The sequence below is a fragment of the Arvicanthis niloticus genome, chromosome 19 (genome assembly GCF_011762505.2).
Source record: "Arvicanthis niloticus isolate mArvNil1 chromosome 19, mArvNil1.pat.X, whole genome shotgun sequence".
NCBI lineage: Eukaryota > Metazoa > Chordata > Mammalia > Rodentia > Muridae > Arvicanthis > Arvicanthis niloticus.
In genome coordinates, this window is record NC_047676.1 from 26,787,171 (window position 1) to 26,803,763 (window position 16,593).

A 16,593-nucleotide genomic window follows, 5' to 3' on the forward strand; every position below is an offset into this window, starting at 1 on the left:
GCAATTCTTGCCTGGAAATCATAGGCAGAGAATTGAATAGTTGCTTAATATTGTGGAGACTTGGCGGCTTTCCATTTCTTGACATCCCAGGGCTACTGATCCTTGCCTAATCACTTTTGAGCTCTGGTAGGACTAAGAGATAATAGAATTGCAACAATCTTGCATTGTTTCATGTCAGAAAGTCTAACTCTTTCTATACACCCCATTTATATACGATATAATCCTTCTCATCTGCACTAGATTCTATAATGTAGTTCTGCTTTTCTGCATGTTCCCATGAACTGAATAGAAAATATTGAACTCTCTTGGCTGTGTGTGCCAACACCATCACACGGTTGAACCACTAGATGGCTACTGTTATGTCAGAAATCAGCCTGCTCTCCTGAGGCTTGGGATGAGTTGGGGTGCGGGGGAGAACTGTAACAATAGAAATGAGCTTCTGTCCCTAAAATCTGGGTATGAGAAATACTAATACCTTCATTTTCTAGAAATCAATTTATTCTGTATACTCAATATCCATGGAAAACTGAACCTCAAAAGTAATTCTTGGGGCAGCTCCTCTTCCACCATGGGAGAGGGCAGTATACTAAACTTAAGGTTCTTCCAGCTACTGTGGGCTATGTTGGCATTGTGCATCTGCCTTCACTATGACCACTAAGTGTTAAAGGATAGTTCTGACACCACAGAGTAAACTAAGGAAAACCAAATATAGAGTCACTGATTGGGGCCACTGCTGATGTTAACCAATGAGCCCCCTGCTGATAACAGCAGGCAATTTATGGGTCAACACATGTCAGGGCGGCCTTACTTTTACACTGAAGGCCTAAAATCAGCCATAGGCCTAATTCAACCTGCTAACACAAAGTCTTGGGTCTCTGTGGGAAAACACTGGAACAGATAGCTATAAGATATTGTAAACAGGCAGCTTTAATGGAAATTTACCAGCCTGGATGAGAACAAGTAGTCATAGGTCTTATGGATAGTCATAGACCTTGGGTAGCCTTGGTGGATAGTACCAACTTAGATAAGGACAAGTGAATCATAGGCGGAGTCATAGTGACCTGACCCCTGAACCTTCACCCAGCTGATCTGTTCTGGAAGATATCTGTACTCCCCCTGAACACCTACACTCCTGCATCATCCCCTTCCCCACATCCTGCCTCTATGTGCATATAACCCCTGTGTGAAAAAAGTAAAATCAGCGGTTTGATCAGCCTATAGACAAACCGCTGTTTTTTGCGTTCACCTGTGGCCCCCATTCTCTCTTGTAGGTGACCTCCTCGGACCCCTGTTCAATACCCTGCTGGCCGGGACAAACACTGATAATGCTGACAGGAACAAAACTTAATTATCTAGGGCCAATACTCTCCGTGACTGTTGAGAAACTCTGAACTCTTTAAACTCTTTGGGGGCTGGTGAGAAAGAGAGAGAGAGAGAGAGAGAGAGAGAGAGAGAGAGAGAGAGAGAGAGAGAGAGAGAATTCACATACTCACACACACAAGCTTAGTGGATGAAGCAAAGCAGGCTCCAACAAGCAAGTGCCAACAACTTCACACATACACATGTAGACAGGCAGGCAGACATAGATTCACATATTGGGTGAATAGAGCAAAACTTTATCTATTTTACAGACATCTATGTATACAGAGTTGGTAGATAGAGCAAAAGTCCATCAAATAAGCTCTAACAATTTAATTTTTTTTAGCCTTTTTATGTCCCCTAAGACAGTTCTCTACATAAGAAGAAAAATTACCTCATTCAAAAATAGATTAAATTGTCACACAAGGTGGTTATTGATTATACATTTTTCTATTTAAATGTGTACCTAACTAGACATTATTATCCATCTTTTATTCTACAAGTTCATTATAAGTTCAAAGCAGTAGTTTTATCTACCTTTTATTTCACATGTTCATTATAAGTGCAAAGCAATACTCTTTTATGTCATAGTTTAACAAAGTTTTTAACCAAGAAACAGATCATTTATCTTTTGTCTTATTTTTGAAGTCTAGCTAATCATCCATTTTTTTATTCCTACACTCATAATAGAATTCCCACTTTCGGCTGGGCAGTGGTGGTGCACGCCTTTAATCCCAGCACTTGGGAGGCAGAGGCAGGTGGATTTCTGAAGTCGAGGCCAGCCTGGTCTACAGATCTACAGAGTAAGTTCCAGGACAGCCAGGGCTACACAGAGAAACCCTGACTCAAAAAAACCAAAAAAAAAAGAATTCCCACTTTTTGTTCATGACCTTCCTTACCATGGTGTACACCAAGATCTGTGGCCTCATATGGACCTAACCTAGAGTGAATATTTTCTTCAATCATTCATTTTTTTTTTCTAAGCCTAATAGAATTTACATGCTTGTAACACATGGATGCTCACTGTACTCCTTTTCCAACCTATGCATCCTTTATTATTTTGCAGAAAGAGGAACATTATAACTTTTGATTCTAACTTTAAACTTTCTATCAACTATCTTAAATTATTAACTTCTTAAAATTATTTGAATCAAATCAGGAATTCTGTAAAATCATTATCAAGAATTCTGTAAAATCATTATCAGGAATTATAAGCCCATCAATTCATCTAAACAGCATTATTTCATGAACGTTCATCTTCGTGTTGATCTACAGGAAATTTGCCCAACAGAATGGGTTAACACCCAGGAAGCAATTATAACAGACTATAAGCAGAAAGGGTCTTTTCTTGCCTAATCACACTATGTCAGAAAAATGAAGAATTCATCCACAACAAATATGAGAAGGCACATCAACAGCAAGAAGCAATCCTGGTATGAAACCCCTGGGGCTGTGCCTTTCCAGGATATACCCACCCATTACAGCCATGCAAGGAAGTAGGCTGTCTCCAGGAAGCTAGCTTGCCCACCACAGCTTCTCCTGCATGGCACCCACCAACTGCAGGGTTCTATTTCCTCTTCTGTGACTCTGTATAGCCCTTAGTTATAGTGACATGTTTGGAACTCATACCATTGGTGTGTCTGGGACCCCAAGAACTAAGAACAAGTGCCCCTGATGCCTCACATGGGTTTGTTCCTCTGAGTTATTTTCTCATCCTCAAGACTCATAAGAGACCCCTTTAATAGAATCCTAAGACCACTCTACCCTAGACCCAATCCTTCCTAATTTGTCCACCAACTGGGAATCAAACTTAAATATGAGAGCCTATGGGGATCATTCTTGTTCAAACCACCACGGTGAACTTTAGGGTTTCAATTGTTATGCTGACTATACAAGAGTTACAGCCTGCTCCTTTTGCTATCTAAAAGTAAGCAATAGTATTATGGGGTCTCCATCAAAGGACAAGAAATGTCGGTCTACAGAGGATCTTTAGAGGAAGATTAGAAAAGTCAGGTGAGTACCTGAACATGCTGGGATGAGACTAGTTCACTAACTAAACAGACACTTTCCCACACCCATGCCATTCATGAATTCCTCTCTTCTTCACACCTGAGGCTCCTCTGGGACACAGACACAGAAAGCCATATATTTTTGCACAGGTTCCCAGTGTTGATGAACGTGACATCCATATCCAGGTGATGGCAGTGTTGTGGTACACTGCCCTACAGGCGTGAAATGGACTTTACTGTCTCAGTCAGAGCAGCTGTGACTGCCTTTAACAAGGTCAGGCCTGTTCACATCATAGAAATAATGGCTAATGGCCCTCACCTAACATTCCACCCACTCCTTCCCTCCCTCCTTCTACACACTCCTTCCAGCTCCTTGAAATTCTGCTCTAAATGCATGTGTTCTTGGAAGATTCTAGACTACAGAGGAAGCACAAGGTCAACTGGAGGGAAACTTTATGATGCATCTTCAGAAAGGAATTACTCATGCTGGGATGGGACTTTTCAGTCATGAGATTGCAGTCATCCATATGACCTGTGATGGCCAATGATGGGTCCAATCCCCGCTCTGTTTTTTCTCTTTAATAGCCTGTAATTAAGAGCTTAATTTCTGTGTCAAAAGTTACTGCTCTATATCAAATGATATATTAAGGAAGATATCAAATTCGCTCTTGTGTAAAGTACATCTACTTCTTTCTCATGTAAAGCAAATCTGGAGATTGAGCCTAGTGTTGGCATAGCCGATCATCAGTTATGAAGGACACATTTCTTGGTGTTCTGCCAACCGCAACAAACTCTCCCACTTACTGATTTGAAGTAGATTCTTGACATTTAGCCACTGCACCCACATTCCAAATTATCAGGAGCTAAAAAGGGGGAAACCTTATGAACCTCAAAAATGTATTGGTTCTTCAAGCTGAACTTGAATGGAACTATTTATTAGCTGTGTCATAGATGCCCTATCTGGGGTGAATAGACATTTGTTAATGTCTCCCCAGGAAAAGTATACAATCTGTAGACTGGCCCTCATAGCCACACTTACCCATCCCAAGCTATGGATCTGCCAGGAGGGATGGTGATGTCTTTGGAGAAGATGACATTTGCTGGGTCTAGAATACAGGAGGGACTTAACATCAAGGATGAGAATTTTATGCTTTTAAAGTAAAGGAACGGTCTGAAGCAAAGACCTGGAGGTAGGAAGAGCAAGGTTTGTTGCAATCGTGTTTAGTAAGGAACCTGAAAGTGGGGAACCCAGCAAGATGGAGCACTGGAAAGTAGAGAGCCAGGATCTGGAAGACCCCAATGCCAGCCAATTTGGAGGTTATGCATGCAGGCACTGTTGCTGGAGTGGCTGGCTTTCCTCTACATTTGTGAGTTCTGAGTGGCATGCACATTCTGCACGTTTGCTCATTTGCAGGCTCACATGGACCTGGAGGCTCTTTCTCTCTGTGTACAGATGTCCTTCACACTGACAACTCAGGATCATAGCCTAGCCAGCGATATTATGCTGACACATCTGGGGACACACCACAGTATACAGAAGACAGATGCTACATCATTGGGAGTGAGATCCAGGTCTGCTACAGGAGGAACTCATGGGGACCTGTAGACATAAATTTTTCATAGCCTATTTTAATAAACATTCAACCTCTCCTCTAGCCCACCACTCACCAGTAGTAGAAAAGAAGTAATTAGGACACAGGGGAAATAGACCTGTTTAGAAATAGTTCTTTGGGGGCAAGTCCAATCTTCATTGTCAGGGTATCAGCAGTTCAGTCCAGTAGAAGATACCACACATGAACCTGCAGCTGCAGTCAGGTCCACTTGGCAGCACCACACATGAACTAGCAAGGGCAGTTCATTTCAGAAGAAACCACAAGGCTCTCCAACTGGCCTGAGGCTGAAGAAGCTGCAAGAAGCTGCAGGAACCTCATGGGAAGTTCTTTGGTGAGTTTCTTCTGGAGCTCAGCAATGAAATGTAAGGTGAACGAAAACAGGTGTGTGGCAAACCAATGCTCGAGCTGTCAGCAGGATCATGGTCATATTCCTTCTGAACATCATGCATCCTTTCACATGTTTGCTATAGCAAAGCATCCTTTCACCTGTGTCTTCTTCAAGAAAGCATTCTTTCATGTGTCTGCTTTAGCAAAACATTCTTTTACCCATGTGCCCCGGCAAAACATCATTTGACATAATTGACTTTCCAAAGAAACCAGAAGTTTCCACTTCAGAGACCTGCCTGCCTCTGCCTCCTAAATGCACCACTCCACCCAGCTGGAGAACCTTTTTAAGGGCACTAATCCGATTATTGAAGGGCCCCACCCTGCATATGCTGGGTAAGCAGACATTTAGGGGGACAGCCTTGAAGCATCTTCAAAATCACATAGTCAGTAAGAAACACACACTAAAATGACTGAACTGTCAGAGCACCAAGGAGCTCGCTCACCCAGGACCTCAGAGGTAAGGCTGCAGAGGTAAGGTAAGCTCCATCTCCTTCCCTGCAAACTCAAGCCAGTGATCTGGTTCACCGTTACTGTCCTTTGAGAGTTGAGGAGCTAATTAAAAGCACATTTAATGTTACATGGAGGCTGTTCACTAATCTTTCCCCTGCTTTTAAACAAGGGGAGATCTATGTTAACCCATTTAAATTCATTTGCTGTCACATGGGGTGGAGGGGCTTATACTGGGGATAAAGGAGACCCAAGACATTCTACATGGAGAAAGGACTGGACCTGAAGTCCATATTCATATTCTTTCTGCATTTTACTACTAAGCCATTCTTAAAGATGGGGCAGGCATGCCACTCTTAGATCCCATTCCCTATTCTTCACAAATGAGGGTTACAGCACTGGGCCAGAGTGATAGCTCAGCAGACAAAGGCATTTGGCACTTGAAGACTCATGTTCTATATCCAGAACCTGCATGGTAGAGGGAAAAATCCACCCTCCACAAATGGTCCTCTGACTCCTTTCCTCTCCCCAAAAATAATAATAATAAAAAAAGATATTTCTAAAGAATACTGAAAGTCTTATATTTGTTAGCAACATGTGATTTCCCCCAAAATTTTAATATAAAAAGAAACCTAATATAAGTTTACACATATAAACAACTTCATATGCATATAGATTATTATGCAATAAGGTAAACTTTTTTTTTATTTGCTTCTGTTTTAAGACCTTTAGAAAATGGTCCTAACTGATAATCAGTAAATATATTGTTTTTGCTTTTTTCTTAAAAAAATATTTTGAGACCACTTTTGATAAGCACACATATAATGTGGTCATAACAGACAAATATAACTTGAGCGAGACTAAACAAAAGTGCAAAACTTAAAAAACAAAATTGAAAAATATGGAAGCATAAGCTAAAATTTTCTGCATAGCTGAAATCTATTTAAAGCAAGTCCTTGCTGCAAGGGTGGGAAGGGATGCTGACAGGAGGTTAAAGCATTTTTTTTTTTATGTCTTCTGCATGTTTAAATGATGCAAAAAAATAATTCACTCCATAAGCTTGAAAACATCTCACAGACAATTCATTCCTATATCTTTAGACACCATGGTTGTGGCAGTGCCTCCCTCTGCGAGGTACACAACAGTGCTAGACTTAGAATGGACAGCCCTGTCACTGCCGTTGTTGACCTCACAGTCCAGCTCAGTGCAGATGACCCAGGTGAATGGGCGCCACCGCTTAAGAGAGTATGAAGTTTTCACAGGTCTTTTGATCTTCTCACCTGATCCTGATTTGCCATCTTGTGTTGACTCACCTAACTATATACTGCTGCCATCCAGGATATTTGTGGCTGAAAGACCCAGAGAATTTGGCCTCTGTGCTCTTCTGGGCTTTGATGGCCCAGGATCTGCTGCTGTGCTTGTAACATCTTGTGTAAGGACATCTTGTTCTGAATATGGATTGCTGTTGTTGTCGTTTGAATTAGTTCAGCCACCTTCTAATGGCCGTTCCCTCCTGTCTACCAAACGATCCAGAACCCCTTCATCATGGCCAGCCTGTTGTTTGTCTCAGTAAAGGTTCGTGCTCATCAGGACTGGAATTGATATTCAGCCTGGTATCCTCACCAATAAATTGATTCTGCAGCATTTCTTGGGCCCTATGTGCCACTATATTGGCTGCCTGGCCAGATGGCACTGCCCCATTGGCATACTGGGTTGTGGCAGCATGGGAATTAACATTGTGGCTTCTACCTGCCACACCATTCATAGTTACTGTCACCACATGAGGCTCTGCTGCATTGATTGTATTCATCTTGGCAACTCCAGTTTCTACTTGTTTCAAGTTTGATTTGTGCTTGTTGCCAAATTTTAGCCGGGGTTCTTTTGTTGAATTTTTGGTGTTCAGAGGCAAGCTAGTAGGTCTCTTAGGAAGGTTCTGTTGCTTAGGGAGAGGATAGATCTGAGCAGGCAGAACACCAGGGCACCAGCTTGCCCATTTGCAGCCTGTGTGAAGTCCTGTTGTCCAGACACTTCCACCGCAAGCTTTATGAGTGGATAAAGCAAGCTAGAACTGGTACTGCTCAATGGATCTGGCCCACTGAACTGCTTCAGAGAATGCTCCATGAGATTCTCATCAGAGCTTTCCTTGAGGCTCTTATCAACTTCTTTTGGGTCTGGCTCATTAGTCTCCAAGTCTTCTTCTGTCAGCTGTAAGCAGACAGGGGTTGGCCTGATCAACTGTGCAACATTTGTGGCATGCAAATGTGTCTCATCTGGGTATGGCATCTCAGATATAGTGGTCATGCCAGTACTTGGAGTAAGGCCCATGGTGTTTGTGATGGTTGTATTTGTGGACAGGCTTGTGACGCTTGTTTCTGGGCTAAGGATTCAAGCTTATGCTTGCTGTCGTTCATAATTAATTGAGTTTCCGTTCTTTTCTCCTATTGTCAATGGTGTACTGGACATTGAATGCTCAGAGGAAATATTCTTCACAATGCTGTCAGTGTGATGGATGGAGTCTTCGATGTATGAGGAAGAGGAATGAATAATCTGGGTAAGGCCCAATTTTTGGCACACGCCTATTATGTGACAGGTTGCGTTCATTCTGCATAGCAATGGACATCAGGTTGACTGTTGGGCTCACAGATTTGTTTCTCTCCCATATCATCATGAGTTCAGCCATTCTCTCCTCGGCACACTGTGCAGTGAGCCGAGCCTCTGCATCCTGATCCTAGCAGTCTTTGATTGTCTCCTTGAGTGACCTCACTGCCAGGTTATTTTCTTTCCAGGCTTCTGAAAACTTGGGTCTCTGCTTTTCTCTCGACACAAGAACCTGCATATCCTCAAATGTGGGATGGTTTCCAACTTCTGTCTGAAAAGCCATCTGGTAATCTGGTACAGATTCACCTGGGAAGAGGTCTGTACACCTCATAAACACCACCCAGTATATCAGTCCAAGCGCATACGTGTCCACTTGCTTCAGAGCTAACTCACAGTGCCTCAGGTTCACAGCTCCTTCTAGCACTTCTGGTGCCAACCTCACTTATGGCCACATTATCATCTTCCCCTGGGCACTCCAGCCTATTTCCAATCAGCCTCATGGATAAACCAAAGTCACTGATAACACAGGTGCCGACATTCTTTACCGGGATGTTTCTGCTGTTTAAATCTCGATAGGAAACTGCAGGTTTATAATGATCTCCTCGTGGTAATTCTGTGTGAAGATAAGCCAGCCCTCTAGTCACAGAATGAGCCAGACGGCAAGAGCTTACCCAATCACTTGTGTGGAGACTCAGATATTTGCACAGAGATCCCCATATAAAGGAAAAAGGATGTCAAAAATTGAAACTAATTTGCTTCAACAAGAAGAGACAAGTTAGGCATCCTTCTGAATGGCTTGCCTAGGTAGGCTAGGATTCCATGAAGATATAATGATAGTGATAAGGTATTTGTGAAGAGAGGAGAGAGAGTATGCTGGCTAGTTTTACGTAACTGACATAGGCTACAGCCGTCTGAGAAGAGGGATGTCAATTGAAGAAATGCCACACATGATCAGGCTATAGGCAAGCTTGTAGGGCATTTTCTTAATTAGTGATTAGAGGCTGGTAGTCTTGGGTTATTGGGATAATACTCCATCACAAGCAAATACCCCATGCGCCCGTCTGCAGTGAGCCTCTCATCTCCAACTATAAAGCGAGTGATGTTGTCATGCTCCATCAAAGGCACTCTGTAAAATTTTTTTTTCATTTATAAAATTCTGACGGTTTGCAAACGAAAATACTTTTACAGCAACTGGACGCTCATCCAAGGAACCTTTATATACTGCTCCATAGCGAGCCCCGTCCAATCAGCTCCAGCAGCTTCAGGTTATCCAGGTCAAGAGAGGGCTCTGCGCTGCTGCCTCCATCATGTTCATACTGTGAAGACCCTGTTTCCGGTCTCCTGTCAACATTCTGTATCTAAAACATAAGGCGACTATCAAAACAGCTAATACAGAAACCGATGCCAAAACAATGATTACTGTTTCATCTCTATTAAATGAATGAGGTGGACTGAGTGGGGTTGTATCAGGAGGTGGAAAGTTCTCAGTAAAGTTGACATTACATAAATCTGTACTACAGCAGTAAAAACGGTACGTTCCATTCTGAATTGAGGGTGGGGTGGTAGTTACTACACATTCTTCATAGTGACACTCTTGGGGATCACCAATGTGAGACCAACATCCTTGTTTCACAAGATTGATGTCCCCTATTGAGTTCTCCCACAGACCATAACACGTGCTCACTTTGGAGCATAATATTGTCCCATTTTTATGAGAGATTCGACTCTCACCTATCCCAAGGTCTTGTTGATATGGATCTTTAAATGCACACAGCCGTTCTTGATTCTGGGAAGTAGCCAGTAGTGCTGACCAGCAGGATGGCCCATAGCAGCCAGGGCACCTGAAAGGGCCGCTTTGCAACGAGGAAGTCATCCCTGGGCCAGCCAAGAAGCAGGAGGGCAAATAAAAGAAATCTGGAAAGTATATTTGGGCGGAGAAATCCGGCCAGGAGGCTGCTCTTCGTCTGATTTATCCTGCCTGGATTACAATGCAGTTTGAAAGGACAAATGGCAGATGTGAAGACCTAGCTTGTAGAGCTCTCGTTCCACTGCAGAATTTCCCTTCATTTAGCTCCCTCGTGGCTGGTGGGCTTCATTCGCCTAGGACGGGGTGCCTCGACTCCCCAGACTAAAAGCATGTCCGTGGGGAAAGAAGCAGGGAGCCCAGAAGAAACCCCTGCAATTATTTCCCTCGTAGTTTCACAATATCAAAAAAATATCCAGATCTGGGAGAAAAACATATCCAGAGTGCCGAGGGGTGGAGGGCGGGGACTCGATGGGAGCATTGGGGATCAGAACAAGTTCCCGACCACCGGGAAGGGCGAAGCGGGGCAGGCAATGGCGCCCGGCCCCCCGAGTCGCATCGCTCCCGACTCCGAGGACTTTGGGGTTCCTTTTAAAGTTTCGCTTTGTTGCTTCCTTCACTCGGATTTCGACATCTACAAACCTTTTCCACCGACTGGGTCGAAAAAGGTGCCTGCTTCCATAGGCGAGCCCCCAGCTTCCTCGGAACAATCGCGCGAGGGTCGGGAAGGCCGGGCCTCCGGTCGCGGGGGAGGGGGGAGGTCTCCGCAGCTCTGGGCGGGGGTCGAGGGGCGGCGGGAAGACGGACGTAGGTGGCCGACGAAGGGGTGGGCAGCAGAGCCTGCGAAACACCCTGATCCCCTCCGGGAAGCACCTCCACTGCTTCCGAGCAGACCAGACACAAAGTGGGGAGTCACCGCAGCTTCCATTCTAAGGCGCTCCGGGTCACCGGAGTCACCCCGCCTCCGCCGCCACCTCCTCTCAGTCTCCGGCTCTCCAGCCGACCCCTGTCTGTCCCGGGCCTGTCGTGCAGCGCGGGCAACGGCGGCGGCGGCTGCGCCAGCAAGGTGATCTTTTTTGACTTTTAATTTGATTGCTTAGTATCCCAAAGTCCGATTAACGTAAGACAGTATTAGCAAATATGGACTACCTTCCTCTTATTTTCACTGCATGGCGAACTTGGGGGGCTCATTGACTAGAACAGAGCAGGTCTTACTCTGATGCCTTCAAAAACAAATATGCAAATAAACGAAAGAGAAAAAAACAGCTGGCACAGGTTAAAATACATTTTTAAAACAAAATATGAAGAAAAAAATTTTAGACTCATTAAAGTCTCTCGGAAGAGCCGTGGGATTAGCACAGCTCTCAGAAGTTTACCCTCTATAGTCTCAGAGCCTTTGGTGGCTGCCTGGGCCACTCTGACCCTGTCCCTACTTCTGCACTAGATAAATATGTATTGAATCCTACTGTGAATCGGACCCAGTTAGGCTATTGAGACACTTCAGTGAGCCCCAGGCGCGCGCTGCACATACACTGCCCATACACTGCACAGCAAGCAACCTGTCCCAGCACCCAAGAGTGTCCGGTTTGCTGCTCTGGGGCCTGCAGTTATGGTTAACTGCATTGCTACAGCCTGATTCTCTGCTGAGCATATGAGTCATTGTTCCTGTGCACAAACAAACAAAAACAAGATAGCAGACAGTCCATGAAATTGCTAAGAGACGCTGCTGAAGATGGCTGGTGTCTGTCTGTGTACTGTCTTCTTTGCTGGATGAGTGAAGCCATCTTCGGCTAATCCAAGGCTATGCTAATCCTTCAGTTTTGGAAGGCAAATGAGTTAAAGCAACCTGTTATCATTTGGTCCACTTTGTCTTTGCTTTGTATATTGTACGACTTTCAAATACTTTAGATGACTGACGTTGGACAGTTTGTGAAAATATAGTACCCTCATTCAGAAGAAGTCGAATGCTCCCAAAGACTGAACCAGTGATGGGTGGGTGGCTGTTATAAATATTGTTGGGGCAGCTTGGTTGGTTTTTTTTTTTTTTAAGCTTTTTGTCCTTTTAGGGACAGCCCTTAGAACCACACCAAGCTGTGGTAAGATAATCAATACTTTAAGGTTGCTAGAGAATGCCAATGGGAATTCACAGGATAGACTTTGCATTCTTTGATCTGCCCTCTGAAAGAGGCAAGATCTGGAAAAATAAATCAATAAATCAGCTTGAGAGCCATTGCCCAACAGGTGGCACTGTTGCACAGCTCCAAAGGTCACAGTACCATTTGGCTGATTTTCTTGATGTGAGAAATAACCATATTGAATTTACTGTAATAAAGAATGACAGAGTAGCCAGGGCTGCGTTCAGTGTTAGAACACTTGCCCAGTCTTACACAAAGCCCTGAGTTCATACTCAGCATTGAGAACAAAGAGAAAGAATGGTTGAAATTGTTGGATAACTTTCTGCTCAAACCGTAGTCCAAAATAAAGGAACTTTTAAAAGAATGTACCAGGGATGTTTGTCCTAGGAACTGCCTTTGAGGGACGAACATGATGGATTGTTCAGGGGTGAAAACTATCTTGAAAACTTTAGCAGTCAATGATTCGGCTGCTCTCCTGTTAATCTCCCAGATGTGAGGAGAAAGACCACCAATCTACATCATTATGGCCAAGTTAATTAAAACAAGCAATTAATTAAATCAAGCTTTTTTATTGGTGCACACAGACTGCCTCCCCCTAAGGTGGGGTTTGAGAGGTTAGCATTGGATGTGAGAAGCACAAGGTTTTCATACCTTAAAGGTAAGGGGTTCTCAGGTGGGGGATTTAATAGCCAAAGGGGAGGAGGGCTGCAGGAGCAGAACATAAGTATAACATGCTAGTCATAACTATCTCCTGAAACACAGGATGATGGTAAGGTGGCTGTAACAACAGGTAGTCATAACGATCCCTCTGAAACAAAGTTACGGTTGCAAATGGTTATTAATTTTTTTTTTGAAACAAAGACATGATTGCCGTTTTTAGAACAGACAGGACATAACCATTTGTAGTCAAGCTTACATGCGGGGCATAGCCCAGTCTTTCAAAAACAAAGGTTTAACCACAAACAGGAATGAACCTAGCCTGTCTGATAGTAAATAACATGGGTTTTACACCTAAGATGGAGACAGGTTGGTTCCTCACTACACCGTCCTACCTTAAGCTTGCACAATTGTGTGCAGTGTGCACTTACATGTGATCCTCAGCTTGCACAATTGTGTGCAGTGTACACTTACATGTAATCCAGAATCCAGTCTTTCCCCAGTCAGTGTTTCCTACCTTTGGGGAGACCCAATGGAGACAGAATGTTTTTCACTCTGTCACTTGAAGGTTTTGGGGACAAGTCTGAACTGGCTGCTTCATAGCCAGTCCTTCAAATATTTGCCTACAGCTCTCATGTTGTCTGTGTCTCTTCTCCTCCAGAGTAAACATCATGGTGGCTACAGTGTTCCGGGGAGTGTGCTAGGGGTCCCTCTTTCTTTGCCATTGCAAATTATAGAAACAGGCTCTGACTTGCTCTATTGAGATGTCTCAGGGAATTCAGATAAGCATCACACAAGTCAGGGAGGGTCTGGGATGCAGAGCAGAGGCCGTTGTCCGGCTTACTAAAATCCTGTCATTTACACAGTTCACGGGTGACTCATCTCTGTGCCTCTCAGTTTCAAATTTCAACCTCCTACTCAGACCCTAAAGACCTATCTTGGGATCAAAGGCCCCCTCTGACCAGTCTGCCCTAGACAGGGCCTGTGTTACCTAACTGACACATGGCCCAGTCCAGACAAGAAAACACTAGTCTTCCCATTTGTTCACGGTTCTTATCTCTCCTGTTAAACAGGAATCATTTGCTAATGTTCCCTTTGACAGTACCGAGTTCCCGTGCCAAGTGCTGAGAGTATACTTGACCCACTGAGCACAGCAGGCCATCCATCTGCTGCCTTTGCCTCTAGACGGCTGAAGGCTGAAGTTGCAGCCTGTGGTGGTGCATCTGCTCTTTTGACTCGCTTTACATGGTTGTTGTTAGGGTGCATCTCTTTACTCTGGCCATGTGGTCTTAAGACTGTGAACCCAAGTAGTCACCTGACTCATGATCTCTATGTTGCCAAAAGACATTTTGCAAATGTCTTTTGAAGTTTGACTCCACTCCTCATTAGAGCAGAAATCTATACCAACAGGTTGGTTTGGGTTGTTTTTTTTTTTTTAAATTTACTGATTTAGTTAAGTCTAATTTTGCTTGTAAATTTGTGTTTCTCGGGAGACCATGATAGTTACTGAACTACACAGAGAAATCATAGATTAATGAGGCGCACACAGCACACACCAGTAGTCTCCACACTCTAAAGGTAGGAGCAGGGAAACAGAATGTCAGAGTCATTCTTGGCTGCATAAAGAACAGAGAAGTTAGCCTGGCACATGATACCATGTCTCAAAAAACAAAACAACAACAAAAAGAATTTTAAAAACCTTCAAGATATGAGAAAGTAATATTATATAACATATAATTTATAGTTTAATAAAAGAGTAAGCACTCTCAATAAAGATTGGTTTGGGGGAGGGTTTGGTTGGTTGGGTTTTTGTGTGTTTGTTTTTGTTTGATTGGTTGTTTTTTGGCTGTTTATTGCTACCAGAATAAGCCAGAAGACAAACACTAAGATATAAACTGTGGCGTATCTCTTAGTGAGTTGGGTGCTGTCATTGGTGTCCTTCCTTATGTACAGTCACAGGACACGTGACAATGCTTCACTCAGCAGTGGCTGTGTGAGATCACAGTCTCATGACCCCACCCCCAGCAGGATCGTCTTACACTCTAGGGGCCACACAGAGGAACTACACAACAGGCACTTGACAATGCTTCACTCAGCAGTGGCTGTGTGAGATCACAGTCTCATGATTAGGACCCCACCCCCAGCAGGATTGTCTCACACTCTATAGGCCACACAGAGGAACTACACAACAGGCACTTTGCAGAGCGTGTTGCTCGTGTTGCTCTTGTTAAGCAAGAAATGACTACTTTTCTTTTCACTTTATCATGACAGGTATTTCTCCTCCAACCAAAGCAATTTAAGTATGTAAAACGCTGACCCGGTTGGTACATGCCTGCAGACCATGGGTTTGAGCTCAGCAGTCAGAGCAAAGATCTGAGTATGGAGGAGTACTGGAAACATGGGAGAGTCCTGGAGTTCACTGCCCACCCCCCCACCCGGAAACACACACATGCACAAGCACATGCACAAGCACAGAGAGACAGACACACACACACATGCACAAGCACATGCACAAGTACATACAGAGAGAGACAGAGAGAGAGACACACACAGAGAACAATATTGTCATTTTAAGAAATCTCACTTCCTATCTAGACTATTGATTGTTAGCATGTTCTTTGCATTTCTACAGCTAAGGAAGTTGTATTTGCTTGAACTGTCCCAGACACAGGGTTTCCTTCCCATTCTCCCTTCCCCTCCCCTTTAATAGTAGGACCACCCAAGAGGGCTTCCTGCAGAGCCATTCCACTGCCTTGGGACCTAGGGCTTCAGAGTGTGTATCTCCATCCTTCTCTGCATCCTAACCTGAGCTGCCTGCTCTGGTTTGCTCCTCCTTCACAATGCCTCCCAGTTCTCTTGAGTGGTCCGTACAAACCACAGAGCTTGGCTGAAGCACTGATAATTATTTATAATTTATAATTATTTATAATTATTGCTCGCCCAAGATCTGCTCAGTGCTCAGGCCCAGACTGAAAGTCTCACATTCTTAAGCAAATGAAGCGTTAGAGATGGGGCTGGTCTTCCTATGGCTGATTGACCTCATGGACCAGCTGTGTGTAGGTTCAGAGGTTCAGTCCGTTATCTTCAAGGCAGGAAGCGTGGCAGCATCCAGGTAGACATGATGCAGGAGCTGAGAGTTCTACATCTTGATCAAAGGCAGCCAGACTGGCATCATCAAGCAGCTAGGAGGAAGCTCTCCAATGCATTTTCATTATATTCTTTTCCATCTCCACCAACTCCTCCTAGATTACCCCTAATTCTCTATCCACTTAACTTCATGTTCTCTCTCTTATTTTTTCTCTTTCTCCCACCTCCCTCTCCCTCTCTCTCTCTCTCTCTCTCTCTCTCTCTCTCTCTCTCTCTCTCTCTCTCCTTGTCTCTCTTTCTTTCTCTCTCTCTCTCTCTCTCTCTCCTTGTCTCTCTTTCTTTCTCTCTCTCTCTCTCTCTCTCTCTCTCTCTCTCTCTCTCTCTCTCTCTCTCTCTCACACACACACACACACACACACACAAAACAGAAAAAAATGAAAAAAGATGGAGTTTCTCTGTGAACCTGGAACATAGCAATTTAGCTAGACTGACTAGCC

General features: G+C 44.0%; 1 pseudogene; it reads right to left on the reverse strand.

Moving 5' to 3' along the window:
- Positions 1–1,677: 1,677 nt before the first annotated feature.
- Positions 1,678–11,884, reverse strand: LOC117723955 (bone morphogenetic protein receptor type-2-like; annotated as a pseudogene).
- Positions 11,885–16,593: the final 4,709 nt, after the last annotated feature.